Consider the following 17,957-nt stretch of genomic DNA (forward strand, 5'->3'; position numbering starts at 1 on the left):
AAAGCGAATGGAAGACACCATAACCCCGCCAAAAACACACTTACTTTGAACGGGGCAGCCCCAGCTTCGCCACAAGCAAACCTCTTCCGCACGGCGGAGGCGGCGGCAGTGGCGTCGATCTGTATCCACCGGCGCTGGTCGGTCCTCGGTGGACCCCTGGTGCCCCTTCGATCCTCTGTGGGGGCCGGTGGCGTCGCCCTCAATTCAGTCCACAGGTCTTGCCCGCGGGACCGCCGAGATTACCGGGGAGACGGTTGCGTTTCCTAACGCACCGGCATTCGGGGGGTCGGCCATCGGGCACACAGAGGGGCGCCACACCGCCGGCCACGGGTCTCTTCCTCTCCCCTTCCCAGGGCGGTGCCGGGCCTGCTTACCGATGCACCGGGCGCCACCTCCTCGATGTCCGGAAGGTGGTCTAGGGGGGCTCGCCCCACCACGCCCTTGTCATTCCCGTCCGCAGGCCTCCGTCGACAACGACGTCGATGGGGACTCCTCCAACGGGAGACCTTCCTTCCGTTGCTTGACGGCGGCGCTTATTCCAATGCCTCGCGTGTGCAAGGATGTGCTTCGTGTGCTTCGCCGCCTTAGCATTCCTTCCGCTTCTTCTGCGCGTCGGTGGTGAGCGCGGTTAATCGCCCACTGCCCCACGTCCTCGGGAACGGGCGGCGGGGAGGAGCGCACGTCCCTCATCCCCTGAACAAACCACAACGCGCATAAGGAAACAAGGGATAAAGGGAGATTGAGGAGGCTCAGAGGCTGCAGCGGCACTCGACTTACCAGCGAAAGAAACCCCCGCGACGGTCGCATCGCGAAGGGGGTCAGGTTGCCGCCCCTCAACTTCACATCTACCGTCTCCCCCACCCGATGGTGAATTTTCCTCGTCGGAGGAGGGCGGAGGAAGACATCCGGGTGCCTTCGACGGGCTCACCCGGCCTCATCTCGAACAGCCGCCGCCGTCGAGCCATCAGCGGCAGCGCCCTCCGGCGGTGGAAGGCGGCCACGACCACAGCGACGGTGAGGCCATGGTTCCGCAGCCTCGCCAGCCCCTCCAGGAGCGGCTCCAGCTTGGGCTGGTTGACCTTCGGGACACCCCATTTCCATTTCTCCGGGCAACTCCCCACAATCCGCCCAGTATAAGGGGGAAGTCCCCCGTCGTCGTTGTAGAGGTAGAACCAACTCGTGTACCACCGGCGGTTGGAGGACGCGAGTTAGGCCGGGATGTAGAGGTGCAGGCGGTCCTGACGCACTTGGAGAGTGCAGCCTCCGGCCCTCGATGCCTTCCTCTTGCCCGACGTGCCCGTCGGCTTGGTAGTATGCCCCGCCCGGAACAGGTGGAGCCATAAATCCCAATGGGGAGCGATCCCCAAATACCCCTCGCAGACGGCCACAAAGATAGCCGCCTGAGCGATGGAGTTGGGATTAAAATTGTGGAGCTCCACTCCATAGTAATGCAGGAGCGCCCGCATGAACCGGTCCGCTCATGGAAGGAGACGAAGCTCACGACGTAGCCATCGCGGGGCCTCGGCTCCAGCTCGCCGTACGAAGCAATCCACTCCGGCCTACTAGGGTCTGTCATCGGGCGGAGGAGTCCACCATCGACAAGCGACTGGAGCATCTCCTTAGTGATGTCCGACGGATCCCAGGGGTCCGCCTCGACAACGACGATGTTGCCGGCCATGAATGCGATGGAGGAATCAGGCGCGGCGGTGAGTTTTTCTCTCCCCCTCCACGCTCTCGCTTTTTTCTCGCTTTCTCCCTAGACTCGCTCCTCTCTCTTCTTCTTCCCGGCACCCGCTGCTCTGGTGACGGCTCGACGGAGGTGGCAGGCAAGGTAAGATAAGGAGGGGTGAGACTCTTTGGGTATTTATGCAGGGAGGAGGTGAAACGAACGGGCGATGAAATTAGGGAGGTTTTCCCCGTCCGGCGCAGTTAACCACGAGCGGATTTCGGTGGCCCACGCGCCCACGTCTCCCGCATTAAATGCGTGAATAGTTACGTCCCGTCCATCACGTCGCGCTCGCCCACTACGGCAGCAGGCGTCGTTTCGCATCCCCGTGAAACCACCTCAAAAGGCGCGCCACCCGCAGCCGAGCCAATAGGGAGGACATTTCCCACGGCCTGTTCCTTTCATAGGAAGGAATCGGGCTCTGAGCCTGTTACGATCCAAGGGTTCGAAGGCTGGACCCCAAAGGGTTTCGACAGCCACCCTAGGATAATAGAGTCAGGGGCAACTGCGGGCGAGCCTATACGGGGCCGAGACCCAAGCGAGCAAAACGCCTGGGACGCCCAAAATTGCGTCCGAGACCAGCAGGAAAGTATCCGAATGGGATCCCACCGTAGGGAGGCACCGAGCCACCGAGGCCCAACGAACGGCTTCGGCACCCACTAGAGAAATCCTCTGGTACTCTTGGAGTGTGTCTCTGGACCGCTAGCCGTCCCTTAACGAACGGGGTTCAGACCTCCACTCGGACTACTCGATAACAGCTCACCGGAAGTGCCACCGCTCGTGCCCATCGAGGGTAGCGAGGCACGTTCCACCCCTCCTTCCGAGCGAAAAGGAAGCGCGAGGGTCGCATAAAAAGTCAGGGGAACCCCTGACGGCCTTCTCGCCCTATGCGGAGGCTAGGGGGCTCCTCCTGCAAATATGCCGAGACCTCACGACCCGGGCTCGCGCCCAAAGGGGCCTCGGCAAACAAACCCTCATGCGCGAGGGGCGTATAAAAAGTCAGGAGAACTCCCGACGGCCCTCCCACGCAGAGGCTAGGGGCTCTTCCTGCAACCTTGCCAAGACCAGAATGGGCTCGGCAAACTAACCCTCCGTCCGAACGAAAAGGACACGTGAAGACCAGATAAAAGGGCCAGAACACCCAAGGCAAAGACAAACAGTCCAAAACCGCGCTAGAGGTTTCGCTACAAACATGATAAAAGGGCGCCGAGCCTGTTACGGTCTAGGGGTTCGAAGGCTAGGCCTCCAAAAGGTTTTGACAGCCGCCCCAGGGCAACAGAGTCAGGGACGACATCGGGGTGAGCCTACGAATGGCCCAGACCCGAGCGAACGGTCGCTCGGGGCGTCCTAAGTCGTGTCCGAGACCGGCGAGGAAGTATCCGAATGGGATCCCACCGTAGGGAGGCACCAAGCCACCGAGGCCCACGAACGGCCTCGGCACCCACTAGAGAAACCCCCTGGTACTCTTGGAGTGCATCCCTAGACCACTAGCCGTCCCCCAGCGAACGGGGCTCGGGCCTCCACTCGGACTACCCGCTAACAGCTCACCGGAAGTGTCCACGCTCGTGCTCATCGAGGGTAGCATGGCACGTTTCACCCCTCCTTCCGAGCGAAAGGAAGCTTGAGGATCATACCCAAAGTCAGGGGCCCCTGACGAACCTCTTGCTCCGCGCAGAGGCTAGAGGCCTTTTCCCTGCAGCCTCGCCAAGACCCCCGCAACCCGAACTTGCGCTTGGGGGCTTGGCAAATGCAATAAGAACTACTCATTCAGACACGGAAATGAAGAAAGCCCCTGGAGGAGTAACTCCACTCCCCCAGAGGCTCGGGGGCTACACCCGACGGGTGCGCTCGCGCGCACCCACCAGAACCTCAAAAAACAAGCCCCAATTCCTACGGGGCAGGTATGAACCAAGCCTCGGCAAACCCTCAGGGGGAGTGCGCGCACTCCCCCCGAGGCTCGGGGGCTACTATCGGGTACCTTAGAATGGGGTACCCCAAGCAAAACATCAAATGGGTTGCCCCAGTCCCATCTAAAAAATAACGATGATAAAAGCAAAAAGGTAAGTCATGGGCCTCTCTCCGTCACGACCAGGCCCACTGGGTCCTCCTCCTCCTCGCCTCGAGCCCCGAGAAGGAGGTCTCGACATCCTGGCGAGGCTCCCTAGGGAAGGCCTCGGCAGGGAACGCCGTCTCCGCCTCGCCCGAGGCTCTCCACAGAAGGCCTCGGCAGGAGGCGCGTTCTCCGTATCGCGCGAGGCCTCTCACGCGGAGCCTCGGCAAGGAGCCTGATCCCCGTCTCGCGGAGGCCCCATTCTCCGTGTCGCTCGGGGCCGGCTCACCCACAGTCCGTCGCCCCCCGCCTCGGCCGACCCTCCCGACAGCCGGTCACGTCCCATTAATGCTTTCAACCACTCCCGTGATCTCAGCCGGACAGCGGCTCAACGTCACAGAAAGACCGACGCGACCCGAAGTCGCATCAGCACCATACCGGCTAGGACAGGGCACGGCGGGGATTACCGGCCACTGTGTCCAAACACTGTGACCACGATCAGCTGCCGTCAGCGCCTGGGACAGGATATGGCGGGGATTACCGGCCACTGTGTCCAAACACTGTGACCACGATCAGCCACCGTCAGCGCCTAGGACAGGATATGGCGGGGGTTACTGGCCACTGTGTCCTACCACTGTGTCCACGATCAGCCGCCCGCTCAAGCCCTCGGCGCTGTACACCAAGGCCTCGGCACTGTACATCAGGGCCTCGGCAATATTGGGGTCCGCGCCTGCCGAGACCCCCCACCGCAGTACCAGCCTCGGCTCCGACCAAGTTTCAGCCTCGTGCATAGTCCATCCCCAGCGGCTTATGGTCGCCGCCACGTCCACTCCGAGGCATTCCTGGGGCTCCCACGACGCACAGGATCTGATGGGACGACCACGCCGTCCCAGTACTCCAAGGATGGGCCACTCCGACGACCACGCCGCCAACAGGAACAGGCCACAGGGCTTGGACATGCCGTCCCTAGCAGCACGACGCTGCATAGTAATACATGTACTGCCCTTGTCCCCCCTTCAACTATAAAAGGAGAGGACTTGGGCCACTTAGAGGGGACGCCCGGAGAACACACACACAGGCACACCTTCCAGCCGCTTGAGAGCAACGTCTCAGACGGCCACACGACACCCTGCCGAGACCTGGGACAAGTTCTCTCTCTCCCTTAGCTTGTAACCCCCTACTACGAGCACTTCGGTGCAAGGAATACAAGTTCTATCCCTCAGACTGGACGTAGGGCGCCGATTGCCTGAACCAGTATAAACCTTGTGTCTCTTTGCATCACCCTCCGGAATCGGGAGCACGCAGAATAAATTCACTAGTCGGTTGAGAACCCCCGGTCCGAAACACCGACAATTATTTAATTATTTATTTGGCTTGTGGCTTGAGGAATAGCGTGATGCTTCTAAAGAAACACAACTAGCTATTAATTTGGTTGGACAATAATCATCGTCAACAATAATAAGCATTGAAAATTAGCTAGCTCCGCCTGTATAAAAAAATGTAAAGTATACCCTCTAAACCTCACCTCTAAATAGTAAAAGTAAAATAAATTAACACCTAAATCTTCAATAAAAGTTACTCGCCTGTGTTGATGCGTTTGTTACCATCAAAGCTGTTTGGACCCATCGTCCGGTTCATTTCCACCTTAGGCCTCGCTTGGACACCTTTGTATCCATTTTAATCCACATGTGTCGGGGTGGATTGAAGTGGAACTTAAACTAACCTACACTCCAATCCATCTCAACACATGTGGGTTGAAGTAAATGCACAAGTATCCAAACAAGGTTATGGCCTTCATAACGATACTCGGGGTTCATGTATTTGTCACTATGCCATTATAAAGTGTAGATCGATAAACCCCCTAAATTTGCAGCTAAATTATCGTATTAAGACCCAAAATTTGCCGTCTAAGTTACATTCTCTAGAGATCAACAGGAGACTGAAAATATATGGATACTGTGCCTTGACAGAAACAAATGAGAGAGAGAAAGAGAGCAGATGCTAACAATGTTAGTTACCTTTGGGTTCTAAACTTCTAAATGTACACTCGAAATTGTAACGCTTGTGTCTCTTAAACTAAGGGCTAGTGCAATAGCAGAGTCCGGCAAAAGATCCCAGCCTGACCGGCCAATCTGTGATAAAGCTGTGGCGCAGATCAGTGCCGCCGCACGGCCGCACCGAAGCCGCTCGGTCTGTCTGGCGCACGTCGCGCTGCCTGCCTCTGCGGACGGGACGTCGAACATGGGACGCAGAGAGACACGACAGCACCCCTCCGCGAGCGCGCGGGCGTCGCTGGCGAGCACCCGCCAGCGCCAGCACTCAGCACTTAGCGGTGGCCACTCTGCTCGCATGTGGCGTGCCGAGACTGCCGCTTGTGAGAGTTTCTGCTCCACAACTCGGTATCGCACCAGTCTAGCGCACGGCTGCTGCGAAAAAGGGCCAGACGCCGGCCGACCCACTGCGGTGTGCCGTAGTGGACAGTGGTGATACCGACCAGAGGGAAGCAGTGGTCGAGGTCCAACTCGGGTGATTGGATCGGAGAAGAGTGTTGTGCTCGGTTCTCTGTGGTACTGGAGTCGGCCGCACTACCAGCATGTGGCGACCGGGGCTGCTAATTTGGACTTTGACCGACGCCGGTTGCCTGCACCATGCATGCAGAAATGCGTAAACAGCTGTGACCACTACGCTTTCCTTCTCTTGGGTAGCGAGTAGCCGTAGAAGCTCCATGAGCATGAAAACGACATGTACCCAGGGCAATCTGCATGGGCGCCGCATCTGTAGTACACAAGCCAATGGAGTCATGGACCTTGGTTCTCCTCGAGGCGAGCTAAATCCATTATCCATGTGGAAACTGCAGCTACCTACGGTCAGCATGCCTGTGACTGTGACTGGCAAAATATCGGATGTACAGTACAGTGTGAACCGCCTGCATTGTTTGACGCAGTGGTTTCTTCGGGAGAAAAAAAAAGTGTCTGACGCAGTGGGCTCTGTTCCTTTCGCTGAAATTTGGCTGATGCTGATCAGCCTGTTCGTTTCGTTGTAAATGATCGTGGATTATTTACTGCTAGCTAGTTTGGTGTAAGAGAAAAATATTGTTCTAGCTTATAATCCACGATCGTATACGAGCATGCGAACGCTGGATGCTTATGCTGATTCATTGAGAGAGAAAAATACTACTCCTTCGCTGAAAAACACTGTGTATTTCTTCTCGTTCCTTTTTCTCCCTTCTCTCTTTGAAAGACAAAGATTAGGCTTCCATTATTTGTTTGTGGAACAGAATCCTAATAGTAAGTGTTGTCCATCTAAGTAGTTACAGAGGATTTTGTTTTACCTTTCGTCGTTGCACTGTGTGTGATATAAATCTTCCGGTGTCAACTAGATGCCAAAAAATAAAACCACAGTGTGTTACCTCAAAAAGTGCATTGTGCTGGAATTTGGTACAAGGTGAGTCTCTTACTTCGTCAATCTTGGTGTTGTGGTGCAGTGAGGCTAGAGGGTACTTGCAGTGAAGAACATCCTTAATACTACCAAATTATGGTAGTGATTTTTGGAAATCGCACACATCATGCATGTCTTCGTCTTTTACTTGTACTGAAGACTTAAGATACTCCCTCTACCACCAAAGTTGTGGCCAAAAGTAATGTGTCTATGACCACCATCTTTTATTTTGTGATGATTGTGATCGACCAAAGGAATATACTGGCACATGCATGATGAAGCTATCCTGGGACTGTGATAATAAATTGGACGGAACTGTGTGATACAGTAATATAATGCCAGCCTTTTGTATTATGTAATCTTGTGATCTGACATTCAGACATACAGTGTGTGTGTATACACACACACACACACACACACACACACACACACACACACACACACTTCCGTGCTGTCACCCGGCCGGAGAACTTGAGCGGACGGACAAGTGCACTACACATTTGGAATTATCCTTTCATCATGTACTATAATATATAAACCTGACCATGCATGATGACCTTGGTTTCAATTTCAATTAGCTAGCTAGCTAGTTGAGCTTCCTGCAGTTGGGCGTCCCTGACGACGGCATGAGGTTGCCCATCTTGATCATCGCGGAGACGAAGTCCGCGGAGAACTGCGTGGCGTTGGTGCTGTACTGCCTGACCAGCGCGTCCTGCGACCCGCCGTTGAAGAGCTCCTGGTCCGAGTGCAGCAGGCCCTTCTGCGCCACCAGGTTCTGGTAGTAGGCGTTGTCGAACCCGTCGGGGGTCTGCACGTCGAACGGCGCCAGCGTGGCGTCGCCGCCGGAGCGCGGGCACGTCTGCTGCCGCAGCGCCGCGAAGCTGGCGTTGATGTTGCTCTCGGTGTAGATCCGGGTGCGGAAGAACTGGCACTGCGACCTGCCGACGGTGTGCGCGCCCGACAGCGCCGTCATGTCGCGCGCCGACAGGCCCTGGTTGCCGAACATCCTGATGAGGGTGGCGAGGCTGGACCCCGGGCCTGGCAGGTTCGAGTTGGCCAGGCTCTGGCTCGCCGTCCGCGAGTCCTTCCGGCCCAGCGGCACGCTCCAACTCGGCCCTCCCAGCTGCATTGTGACGAGAGGTCGTCAGTCGTCACGGGAGGAAGAGGAAGCAGAAGCAGAGTCCTGCTAGCTACTACTAACCAGGTTGACCCTGTCACGGGCGGCGAGCGCGAGGATGTCGGCACATTGATGCATGCATGGGTTGCGGTTGCATGCATGCGGCTCTTCTTACATTGACGAAGCAGTCGTGGAAGAACATTCAGAGGATGGAGGCGCCCATGCGCTTCTCCGCCGCCACGGCGGACGCCATCTGCTGCCGCACGATGGTGGCCAGGTTCGGGCACGTCTTGGAGTAGAAGTTGGGCGAGAGCTGCTGCGCGTCCGCGGCGCCGGTGAGCAGGGCAACGAGGACGACGGCGAGGGCGAGGAAGGTCATGGACCTGCAGGTGAATGTGGCCATGGCTAGCTTGTGCGCCTACTAGCTAGCCACCTAGGAGTAGACCTTCATTTAGATAGAAGAGATGAGAATAGAGAGCAGTTTGCTTTTTTGCTAGAAAAGAGCTCGATGGTGGATCGATGAGACAAGAGATGCTCAGGGTGGCCTCCAATTTATAGTGATCTAGCTTCTCGAGGCTCGACCTTCAGTTCGTAGGCAGGGGGATGCGGCAGGCTATGCGCGTGCATGCATGGCGGTCGTTGACGCCTGCACTTGCATGCATGATGCATCACGTACAAAATTCTGGGCCAAACTCTGCAGCTTGATCCGATCATTAGCCGGATTTGGTTGACCGGTAGTCTGTCTGGTCCGGCACGCACGGACCAGGCTGGCGGTGGCGGCCACGTCGCTAACGACGCTCCTGTCCCTCGTGAATTATTGCATGTTTTTCTTTTGTTCGTTTCTCGCCACAATATCATATTCACAATCAGAAGCGGCCGTTCACCACCCGGAATTCTTTATGCGTGAGTCCTGACTCCTCTTGGACTGGCGCACGTATACGAGAGGAAGTTTCCCAGACCGACCACGTCACACAGGTACGCTACCCAGGAGGGAGATGGACTCCATGCACGCTTGATGAATAGCTGAACGTTGATAGTAGTCCATCCATTTCGAATTATAAGATGTTTTTTATTTTTTTAAATACATTGATTTTATTAACATATTATATATATATATATATATATATATATTAGCTGGCTACAAAATAACTTATTATGTAGCCACTTTGAGTTACGATAATTACTATGTTAATTTACGAGATTATAGTAACTCCTTACTAAGTGGTTTACTATAACGTTATGGTAAATATCTCCATGTGTTATAGCAACCCAACTATCGTAAATATGTATTGACATTATCGTAAATTAGTGTATATATATATATATATATATATATATATATATATATATATATATATATATATATATATATATATATATATATATATATATATATATATAGGGAGAGGCTATTCAATAGCCGGCTACAAAATAAGTTATTCTGTAGCCACCTCCATTTACTATAATTTTATATACTAATTTACCATAATGTCAATACATATTTACGATAGTTGGGTTACTATAACACATGGGGATATTTACCATAACATTATATTAAACCACTTAGTAAGGAGTTACTATAATCTCATAAATTAACATAGTAATTATCATAACTCAAAGTGGCTACAGAATAAGTTATTCTGTAGTCAGCTATAGGATAGTAGTTCTATATATATATATATATATATATATATATATACATAATAAGTTATTTTGTAGCCAGCTACGGAGTAGTAGTTCTATAGGGAGAGTATATTCAGTAGCCAGCTACAAAATAAGTTATTCTGTAGCCACCTCCATTTACGATAATTTTATATACTAATTTACGATAATGTCAATACATATTTACGATAGTTAGGTTACTATAACACATGGGGATATTTACCATAACGTTATAGTAAACCACTTAGTAAGGAGTTACTATAATATCGTAAATTAACATAGTAATTATCGTAACTCAAAGTGGCTACAGAATAAGTTATTTTGTAGTCAGCTACGGAGTAGTAGTTCTCTCTCTCTCTCTCTCTCTCTCTCTCTCTCTCTCTCTCTCTCTCTATATATATATATATATATATATATAGCGGCACACATCAAGTTCTCGTACCTATATATACACACACACACACAGCGGCACACATCAAGTTCTCGTACCTTAGTACGTCTTATAATTTGAAACGAAGAAAGTATAATTTAAGCTGGAAAAGCGTAAGCATGTGTATAGTATAAATCTATTAGCTCTAACACGCAAAAAATTTAGTTATAGAACTACATTTAATATACTGGGAGATGAAAACTTATAGATTGTGTGAAAAATCATATCCAACAGTGCGTGCCCGGTGAACATTTATGTTGTAAACTGATTGTAACATACAACGCTAATAGCAGAGGGCCAAAACAATTTTTTCTAGATTGCATGTCAAAAGGTTCTCATAAACAAAGCGGTTTTTTAGGGACATGTCAAATAGATTTCTAGAGGCAATCGGCTTATGTAGCTGGCCTCTGGAAATAATGTTCTGAAATTATAAAAAAGGATTAAAAAAACATATATTTTTTTAATCCAGAGATAATCCACTAGCTAAGCACCACAGTCGGGAATTGGAATAAGATTTGTCTCTTCGTTAGCGATATTGAACTTGCAAGAAAGTTGGGACATGTTTATTTGGTCCTTACAGTCATCAGATCTTTTTTCCGTTAGATCACTGAATGTTGCCTTCGTTAGTAATGGGGTCAGAGTGTCTAAAGAAATTTGGCGTGCTAAATTACCAACCAAGATTAAAAGCTTCATGTGCTATTTGAAAAAAAGGTGTTATCTTATCTAAAGACAGTCTCATCAGAAGAAATTGGAATGGGGATAAGAATTGTTGCTTTTGTCATAAACCAGAGTCCATTCAACATATTTTTCTAACTGTGCATACGCTAATTTCTTGTGGCGAGCCGTGCAATAGTGTTTGGGATACCGAGACCAATAAACATGTACAATATTTTTCATCGCTGGTGTAATTTGGGAAGGACCAAACCAAACTTGTTATTACTAACTGCAACAGCATCATTATGTTGGGCAATATGGCTTACAAGAAACGAAGTTGTTTTTGATAAATGTAGACCAAAATCTTTCTTACAAGTATTGTTCAGTGGAACACACTGGCTTCGGGTGTGGGCGCAGTTACAGCGCCATGAGGAACGGAGGGATGTATTCATCCATGTCTGTGGCCTCCTCGAAGAGTCCGCCTTGTAGTTCTTCGCGTCCAATGGATGGTTATCTACTAGTTGGATTGGTCTTCATTAGTCTAAACTTTCGTGTGTCGTTCTGAGCTTCGTGTTTGCTTGTAAGAACTCACTTGGTGTGTTTGGGTGTTGCAACTCTGTGATAATGGCTTGATTCTACATTATGTAGATGATGCCTGATATTAACTATCCTTTTATCTAAAAAAAAAAGCTAAGCACCACGTTTGCGCATGGCAAGTTACAAGTCACATGATTCCAACCCTCATGTGAGCCTTTTTTACCATCCCATTGCATGCTGTTGCTAATTGCAATAGGAGAATTTTTCTTTTTCTTGCTTCGCTGGAAATAATTTCCAGAGAAGGATCACCCGCGTCTAGTCTAGAAATAAAAAAAATAGATATGAGAGTTTGTAATAAATATTTGGGTCCTTAAATGATCTCAAATAACAAAAAACTACCAAGTTGTGCAGATCGTGTCAATAACTATAACTTTGATATAGACCTTTCAATATCTAAGGTTGTTATTTGAATTTTGAAATCCAAGAATTTGGAGCTCGAAACAATCTCAAATAAAAAATAAGAACTAGAAAGTTGTTGATCCAGTTGTTAGCTACAACTTTGATATAAGCCATGTGAACATCTGATGTTGTTTGAAAGAATCAACAAATTAAATTTCAGTCCAAGACATTAAAATGAACATTTCGGCCTCCACATGATCTTAAATAAAAAAGTGACAACTACCAAATTCTAGCCGTCAAGCTCTACAAGGTGTTTTTGGACAAAAGACGACCCATGATAACTTACATAAAGTTTATTTTCTTCAGACTTTTCATCTCAAAAAGTCATACGTTTCTTTGTGTAACAACTATTTATAGGGGTGGACCGTGGACCCCTTAAGAAGCTCACCTCTAGAAATCGACTTCCAGGGCCACAGCCTAGAAGCAGAGGCAGTTTCTCAAGAGATGCACTCTCGATTTTTGGCGATCCAGATGGATATCATTGTCTTCGGGGGCCTATCCGGGCTATCTATATATGATTCAGAGATATGGTAGAATTAGCTAAGAAATTCCTCTTTGAAAATAAAATATAGTATCTTTACCAATCATTTCTGTAACAGTGCAAAATAATGATTTAATTTCTAGAAGCTAGAACCAATATGATGTAGCCATCTGTCTTTTACGTGCCCCACCCTTTTTTGCATGCATATATAACGCCAATAACGGTGTGACAACTGAAACTTACACGTTGAAGACAAATAGAATCAGCTGAGGATAAGATTTGGGATAAGATGACCATATATAACTATTATTATATATATACACACGCCAAACAATTTCGCATTGGGCAGCAGCAATAAAAACCAATCACTTTCGTTCAGCAGTGGTATATAAACCAGAGGCCACCACTTACTTGATGGAAGCTAGTTTCAATCGTGTGATGACCATTGAGAGCCAACTGGGGTCAGCGCCGCTTTCTTGTCTGATAAGCACTCCTTAACCGAAAGCAATAGCTGTTTAATATGGCATAAAACATGCATAACGGCAATATGAAATATTATATTAAATATTTGTGTTAGGATACCTGCTAGCTTTCTGACCAGTGACGTATTTAGATGAGGATAAGGCATGGGTTCATCATTCATTCATGGGCGTTATGCAGATATCAGAATAATCGGCATGGAGAATTATGCTAAAGAATCAATGGTCGTCGGAAGCTGACATGATAATTCAACCAGCAAACGACGACGAGGTTCTTAAAAAAATGATAAATTTAACCAGCAAATTAAAAGCGACGGCTTGGATCCAATACGACATTATTTGTCCCTGTACGGATAAGCTCGTAAGAAAGGCTAGCAGTCACTGTTGACCAAATACACATTAATAAAAAAGTCAGGCTTGGCACTGTTGATAAAACTTGAAATTTATATATACACATTAATCCACAATGTATATATATACATTATAATCTTATGAACAGCTCTACGCTTCCTCTGATTCCGAATCTAATTGTGAAGATGTCACTAAGCGTCTTGCCACTGTTAATGAAACTTGATGATGACAACCTTGCAGTGAAGAGTACCTCAAGTTGCTCAGCAGCAGAACAGCCTCCACTTACAGTAAAAGTACAAAACAATGCATCTATGGTGCTGACCATAGCAAGCATTCCTATATTTCCTGATGAGAAACCTGATTTGTAGCATGAGAACTTAGTCATTAGTATAGTATTCAAAGGGCGATCCATCGTAAAATACCTCTTGTCAGGACCACCACAAGTTTATGCGAGCTAAGGAAATAAGTCATTCCTCACTAGCGGCTAAAACAAATATTTCACTGGCATAAAAGCAAATGGCACTCAGTCCCCCAAATTGTTTGAAGTACCATTAACCCTACTGCAACCTGAACACAGACCTACCTAGAGGCAGTGTGCTGAAAGGCATTTTTTATCTTTTCATGTTTAAATGGTGGAATTTTTGTTCCTTTTTCTTTGAGAAGGGATATTAATTTTTGTTCCTAAAGATGCACATAAGCCTGCTACTGTGCTTCAGAGTGCAGAATGCAGATCAGCCCTCATTCTAGAGTCCTAGACATGGCCCTGCCATTGACTGCAATTTCTTAAAACATAGAGCTGAGATCAAGTCAGTTTTGCCTATGGATTGCTGAGATCAAGTCAGTTGCAGTGTAGGCCATCAATAAAAACATAGAGCTTTCTACTGCCATATCGGGGCACGTTAAGTGTCCAAAGTTAATTCTATCAAATTTGATGTACTTAGCTAATTGTGTTATTGTCAAAGCTGTTTCCATAGCACTGAACTGAGCACTGAAAGTTCAGTGTTTTGCTAATAGGTAAGGCATTGCATAAACTAATAGTACCCCCACAGAATGTCATGAAAAATAAACTTCAAAATCACTTGACATGAACCGAGAGATAAAAACAAGGCATTTTATTCACTATATGTTTTCATTGTTAAGAATAAAATGAAACTACACTGTCTTTCCATAAACAAGGCATTGCATTTACTGAACCATTGCCAAAACACCAAAACAATGATATCAAAGACATGACATACTGAACCTATCATTCAGACAGTTTGATCATGTAACAGACTGGAACCAATTCCTAAATATTCATATTTCCATTAAGTGAACCAATTAAGGGCAACACAATCATACTGTGATCTCTTGCTCCATCCTTAATTTATTCAAGATCCTTGACATGAGTGATTCTGATGATTCTCCTACACATCAAAGATCAAGTATAGGAAATAATATTCAAATGGAATTCATGTTTAAAAGTCAAATAGTACACAGATTGTTTGAAAGTTGAAACCGATCTTAAAAGCTTCCTTTGAACAGGTATTTTTCCGTATGAAAAGTAATAAACAAACATTTTGTTTACCTCTGCTTTCAGTGCACAACATTCCTCAACCCCAAATCTAACAATTGTTTACCTCTGCTTTCATCAAGGCTGTTCCCAGAAACTTTCTATGTTATGACCAAAGTCGCAAAAAAGTTTTGCTACATTAAAAGTTTAAAACTGAAGTCAACATCCTTTTTATTAGCTGGCCTGAATACAGTTTTGAGTTATTTCAGTCAAAATGGCAGCTTCGTATCTCTCATAACAGTTCCTGAGCCAAAGTAAAATCCACTCTGTAGTTACCTGATCATTTTGGCTGAACCAAATCTAGGCTATCATTTTCTCTAGCTAATTCATTTCTCTATGAAAAGACACCACAAAGGCTAATTGTACCCAACAAAACTTATCCAGCTTGAAGGAGACGCCAAATGCGCTAAATCCATGCATATTCACCAAAGAAAGACAATGGAATGACGCCATTCCAGAATAACTTGTAGCTAGTACGGTATTTATAGCTGTCCCCAGTTCATACAAGACAACAAAGCTTGGACATAAAGCTGTAAAAAAAACATTAAAAAGGTACAACTTGCCAATTGAGTTTACCTGAGTCTGCATGTCATCCCCAGTTACAATGTTACCCACCGTGCACAGAGCAGGAATGGGTAGAGAGGCCGAAGGATGCCTAAATAAAAATTCAGGTGTGATGGTTTCAATCTATCATGGTAAAACTTTAGAATGGTATAGAGAAAAACATATATAAAAAATTGCACTTACATCAGAAGTTACACAAGGCGAGGGAACACACCAGATTCAATAACAGCTTGGATTTTGTCATTAGTCCCATCAGATAGGTATGAGAGAGCCCCACAGGCATCAGTTAGGACCTCCTCATCCTGAGAGTGGATAAGGCACTGCAGTGCTGGCAATGCTGGTTTGAACTACTCAAGCATGAACAAAACAAACCAATATCATTCACAGGATCAACTTTGGCCAACACACACACAAAAAAAGCAATCCCAGATAGTAACCTGATCAAAGTTTTGGTTGTGGCTTCCCCCGGCAGAAGTTGGAGAGTCCATGTGGCATTCCTCAGCATTGAGAGATTAGCATGCTCATTAAGCTGCTGCAGCAAGACGAATAGCCCACTGTGGCCAATCACCAGATCACGGCACTTTGGAGAGTCACCACCAACATTACCTAAAGCCCATACAGCCTGCAAAATAAAAAAAAATAAAAAAAAAAGAACCCAAGCATCACTCTACGTAAGTCTCATACAGAAGAGAGTAACTTATCTTCGCTGTGGGAGTTGAGGAGCTTGACAAAGAGGGGCACACCTACGGAGAACAGCTTCCTGAACTGCGTGGTGGCCTGAAGCTACACGGTGGGGTCGTTGGAGAGGATGGCCTGCACCATCGCCGCCAAGCCATCGAACTGCACAGGCACACGCCAAGAAAATCAAATCCGTGCCGTCAGATCGAGTACCACCCCGTCACCCAAACCCTAACACAGGGGGCGGATCCGATCGGGGCCAGAAAGAGCGAGCCAGGGAGGGAGGGCAGTGCCGAACCTTCCGCTGGAGCGCGGCCGCGGTGGAGTGGCCTTCAGCGCCACGTCCGGCACCGTGTGCGACGGGGAGGAAGAGGAGGCGTCGGGGTCCTCGGCGGCGAGCCCGTTGGCGGTGCGGACCTGGTCGGCGGAGGGGAGGCCGGAGAAGACGACCTCGGCGATGGAGCCGCGTCTCGGCGTGTCGGAAGGCCGCGCGGCGTAGTGAACGGCGACAGACTGGCGAAGGATGTCAGCGCAGGCGCAACGGGTGTAAAGATGGCGACGGGGACCCGATCCCGAATCCCCGCAGGGAGCCTATTGGCCGGTGGCCTTGTAAGCCAGGTTGGTGCTGTTTTTGTCAGAGGGTCGACTCGACCGATAAATTCTAGCTAAAACCAGTAAGCGAACAGGAGTAGTAAATTCATCTCGGCTCGTAGATGGGGATAGTAGTAAATTCATCTCCACTGAGATTTAAAATGGTGGAAACTTGCTCCCCGTCCGGGCTGGGGATGGTAGCAAGTCCCCCGTCCTCGTTCCCCATATCCCCGCCCCGCTAACAAAGGAGCAGGCACGGCCCCGAAGAGAAGGTTTATCTAAAGACCCAGGCGACTTGATATATATATCGTGATTAACCCTAATGAGACTTTTACATGTATGCCATAAAAAAAGTTTGTAATTACACACAAGCCATTAAAAAAATTGACCGCACACGAGTGCTATCGTTCTGAACTTCTTTGCTCTCCGAACCATTCCGTCGGTGTTCTGTTCGTTTTTAACCGTTACATGTGAGCCCGATCAGTATAAAGGTCTAAAATACCCTTCTCTCGTCCACACCGCTCGCGCTCACGTCCGACGCCGGCAGAGCTCGCACCCGCGCCCGACAGAACTCACGCTCGCGCTCGCGTCCGCGTCCATGGCCGGCGGAGCTCGCGACCGCCATCTTGCTGCTGAACGGAGGGGCTGCTCTCCAAACTGCAGCTGAACGGACGCACGCACAGGAACCAAGAAGGCCACGCACGGCCAGGAACAAGCACAGCTCGATGCAAGCACGCTCGGTGTTGGACTCCGGCTCGGCGAGCAGCCCACTAAGGGCAAGCACGCTGCTATGCTGGTTTGCTCGGGCCGAAATACAGGAGACCAACGAACGCAGAGACCGGGGAGGGACAGAACGACTGTGGGTCTACGCACAGCCGAGAACGAAGAAGAACAAAAACATTCACGCACAGGGAGCACACGGCGCTGGGAAAGCAAGCAGCATGGCTGCTGGATGAGCATCGAAGGTGCTGGGCACTCACGCCCCTTTGGCTCAGCCAATCCCACGCACGTCCCCCTGCCAAACAGACGAGCAGCCAATACTGCTAGCAACGAACAGAGACCAACGAACTCACGAACAGAAAAAGGAACGGACAAACAATCAACAAAAATCAACCCAAAACTCTACGAATCGAACTCAAAATTTGCACAGGTAAAATTCAGCTTGGCGCGAGCCTATTCCCAAGATAT

General features: G+C 48.8%; 1 long non-coding RNA gene and 1 pseudogene across 3 annotated transcripts; both read right to left on the reverse strand.

The window, feature by feature from the left end:
• Positions 1 to 7,800: 7,800 nt before the first annotated feature.
• LOC136526944 (peroxidase 52-like) lies at positions 7,801 to 8,829 on the reverse strand (annotated as a pseudogene).
• A 4,685-nt stretch (positions 8,830 to 13,514) lies between these two features.
• LOC136528502 (uncharacterized) lies at positions 13,515 to 16,754 on the reverse strand. 3 transcript variants are annotated; one of them, XR_010777097.1, is made up of 6 exons: positions 16,477 to 16,754; positions 15,938 to 16,340; positions 15,684 to 15,847; positions 15,513 to 15,591; positions 14,726 to 14,790; positions 13,515 to 13,741 (listed from the first exon to the last, which is right to left on the reverse strand). It is a non-coding gene; the product is annotated as an uncharacterized lncRNA (long non-coding RNA). The 3 variants fall into 3 exon arrangements; XR_010777096.1 differs by lacking the exon at positions 13,515 to 13,741 and having other exon boundaries at positions 14,547 to 14,790; positions 15,938 to 16,122; positions 16,244 to 16,340; XR_010777095.1 differs by lacking the exon at positions 13,515 to 13,741 and having other exon boundaries at positions 14,547 to 14,790.
• Positions 16,755 to 17,957: the final 1,203 nt, after the last annotated feature.

This window comes from Miscanthus floridulus, chromosome 19 (assembly GCF_019320115.1).
Source record: "Miscanthus floridulus cultivar M001 chromosome 19, ASM1932011v1, whole genome shotgun sequence".
In the NCBI taxonomy this organism is placed as follows: Eukaryota; Viridiplantae; Streptophyta; class Magnoliopsida; order Poales; family Poaceae; genus Miscanthus; species Miscanthus floridulus.